At 39.0% G+C, this 3,442-nt stretch overlaps 1 protein-coding gene and 1 long non-coding RNA gene across 5 annotated transcripts in view; one reads left to right on the forward strand and one right to left on the reverse strand.

Moving 5' to 3' along the window:
- Positions 1-3,442, reverse strand: part of Kif16b (kinesin family member 16B) — a 318,921-nt gene that overhangs the window by 25,704 nt on the left and 289,775 nt on the right. The window lies entirely within an intron of this gene.
- The window catches only part of LOC116091042, a 14,518-nt gene that overhangs the window by 10,156 nt on the left and 920 nt on the right, over positions 1-3,442 (forward strand). The window contains exon 5 of the long non-coding RNA XR_004118912.1: positions 2,961-3,004. This is a non-coding gene — a long non-coding RNA (uncharacterized LOC116091042). The remainder of the gene's footprint in view (positions 1-2,960; positions 3,005-3,442) is intronic.

Consider the following 3,442-nt stretch of genomic DNA (forward strand, 5'->3'; position numbering starts at 1 on the left):
TCTATGTCTCTCTTGGGTATATAAATACTTTTGAAATATATAAGCTGTTCTGAAAACTATAGTATAGTATAAAACAATGAAATAATACTACTAATAGGCTGAGATAGAAGCAAGATTTCAAGACCCTTATGTTGTATACAGCAAGACACTGTCACAAACAAGCTGAAAGTGTATATAGATTACACAATATTGGACCTATTTCTCCAATTACCAAATTAGAGAGACCATTGGACAACAAATTTCTAATTCCTCCTATTTTTGGATTTCAATCAATTAGGATATGTTGGTAATATTAATTTTCACATTAAGATATTAGGAAACGGTAATTGTTACTTCCTGTTGTTTTTGTTGTAAAGAGGTGGAATTAGATTTGTTGAAAGATTACTTTCTTGCTTAGGAAGGTGGCTGTTTTTAATCCATGCTTTTTTTCTACTGAGAGTAGTGAAGCTGAGGGTAGCTAAGTGCCTTGCCCAAAGGCATACTATCATATGGTAGATCAAATGTATTCAGAACGGAAGTTTGGGTATGTACTCTCAGGCTGAAACTTTATCAGGACAAAACTATACCATTTGCTATTTTAAATAGATTTTAAACTTGTCATTCAAAAACATTTACTGAGGAATATAAAGGAATAGATAATGGGCCAGGCAATGAAGAAGTAACAGTTAGCCTGGCAAATGAATTACTGTCCTCAGAAACTTTCTAAGTAAAACATAAGCTACTTTAGAAAACAAAACACCCACTCAATAAATAAATTTAAAACAAAAATCCGTTAACTGCTTGTTGTAACCAAGAAACATTTGGGAATCTAGAAGTAATGGCAGAAAAGGCTTGTCTGAGGAGACATCTGAGCTGAGGGGCACTTCAAATTCTCAGATGTTTAGATAACTTAAATCACAGCTAATAATATCTCTCCACCACATCCCTCCCCTCAAGGAGCAAGGATCTATACAGAAAAGGAGGTGGAAGTATTCTAAGAGCCAGAGGTGGCAGACAACTTCAAGAGATCAGCATTTTCTAGACTCTCCATGGCAGATGCACATATGAACTCACAGAGACTTCCTTAGCACAAACAAGACCAGTACAAGCTCAAGCCAGATAAAACCCCAGCACAGAGGAGAAGTGAGCACAAAGTCCAGCTCCTAGCCAAGCAGCTATTTGCAAATCATAGTGTTAGAAGAGTTTTTAATGGAAAGACACTGAAGTATGTCTACCATAAAACCAAGAAAGTCCTCATGATCTGGAGTAGTTGGCCAATATATATATGAGGCCATATTTTGTTTTGTTTTTGTGTGTAAAAGAAATTTATCAGATACATGCTAAATTGTAGTCATTCCCGTACTGTCTGTGCCCACGACAGTCTGGCTCTTTTCTAATGTCCTTACTTCAATCACAGTGCAACACATTGACACTGCAGAAAGCAGCCTGGAATTATCTTCTAGTAAATACTTTACGAAGAATGCCAAGGGTGCCAGAGAGACGACACATAGTTTTAGGGCATGCCAAGAATCGATGTCCATGAAGACTGAAAGAAGGCAAGCTGGACAGAAGAAAATGGACTCTGGGTGGTAAGAAAGGATCTATCAGCTAGAATAGAGTTCTCAAGCCCAGATGGCCTTTTGGAACTGTCTCAAAGAAGAAAGGGACACCATATTATTTTCCTCCAAACCAACTAGTCACTAGAAAGTCACTCGTTCCAAGACCATGGATAGGAAAGTTGCTTTCCTCAACCAATGGTAGCCCTGAAGAGATGAGAGAGTTCTCATCAGTCACCAGTCCTAGCAGCTAGGAAAGGTGCAAGGTATGGGAGGGCTTTTATTATATCCATAGCTCCTAAAATGTGAGCCCCTGAGGCTAGGGTAGAGTGGTTCCAAGTGGTGTATCTCACTGCCCAAGCAACACTTAAGTACATGGTGATAGAGAGCCGTGAAAATCCCATTTAAACTTAACATGTGAAGACCACAGGCAAAGAGAAAACACACTCCAAGAAAACAAAGACTGGAACATGGCTTCTGAAGCTGGTGCCAGGCTGCATCTGCCCCTGAAAATAACATGTATTTGAAGATGTTAAAAACAAAAACTAATAAAACGCTGAGATCCTCACTGCTAGTTCTGTGGTTTGCACTGGGAGGTGAAGGATGGAGAACGAATGTGCCCACATGAGCCAGGGTGTCCATGTCCCCTGCTTGTTACCCTCACTTAGGACAAAATTCTCCTTGGCACAGGAGAGAGAGTAGGGCAGAGTGCCACATCTGAAAACAGTAGGAATCCCTCCCATCACCTGGAAGGCCTCTCCGAGGGTCTCACTGTCTTTTAATTTTGCTTTACTCTGACTGCTCACAGAAACCAAAGTGAGATGTTCCCCTCTATTGGGTATAGTGAAGGTTGAAGAGCTTCGGTTCAAACTGATAAGGTTTTTTATTACAGAAAGGGTTTCTTGACATTGCTTAGCCCCAGGATCACAACATGTACACCCTTTTATCTCCATGGCACTGGTATCTGAAAGCCTCCAAATTTCGGTTCAGCTTCTTCTCACACTTCAACAGCCACTTAACTTCAGAATGCTTTGCTGTAGATAGTGGTGCTAATGGTCTAATAACAGAAAATAGCCCTTGCTAATACGAGTAAGCAGATAACCAGAAGAAAAAACACAATTCTCTGACGAGAAAGAAATGGCCCTTTCTAGGAGATAGCTCTTTAATCTTTGGCTATGTTTTAGAATAGTTCTACCATTAGACATTGTGTAAAATCAGCAGAAAATAGATGGAAAGAATGTTAAATTAAGCATAGATTTTAAAAGAGCTTTCAGATAGCTAAATGTCTGAAGAAACAGAAAATGTAAGGTTTTTTTCCTTAAAATTCACTTTGAAATTGAAAAGACTCAGAGTATACAATATCTAAACCAAGTAATAACGCTTTTTTTTTCTTTTTTCTTTTTGTTGGAAATGTCAATGTTTAAGACTGAAAACAAACTGAATGAGACATTACTGGAAGAAAAAGCAAGGTGAGTGGTGTAGGGATCATAGTTCAGAATGAGGCTTAGAGCAGTGGCATGCATCAATACTGTCAGCCATCACTCAGATGTGTGTTCAGCAGAAACAGCATTTGGAAAATAGCTCTTCATTTAGTTTACTGCTCCAATTAGAAAGATCTAGACCCATAGACTATGGGCATCCTGTGCTGTGAGAGAATGTTTAAAGATCCCCTGGAACTGGTCTGCTGTTCACAGGCAAGCCTCAGTGTTCTCCTGTGGACTATAAGCAATCTCATAGAATTCCAACATCAGATAAGGCTACATGTGACTATAGAAGGGTAAGGCATGACAAAAAGAAAAGAGAACACTGAGAACACTCCATAATCATCTCTGAACACAGACAAAGTAAATATTCCCTTACCCAACACAGCATGGCTATTACTTTTCAAATTCAGTCAAAACTGAAAC

The sequence above is a fragment of the Mastomys coucha genome, unplaced genomic scaffold (genome assembly GCF_008632895.1).
Source record: "Mastomys coucha isolate ucsf_1 unplaced genomic scaffold, UCSF_Mcou_1 pScaffold15, whole genome shotgun sequence".
NCBI classification, from domain to species: domain Eukaryota; kingdom Metazoa; phylum Chordata; class Mammalia; order Rodentia; family Muridae; genus Mastomys; species Mastomys coucha.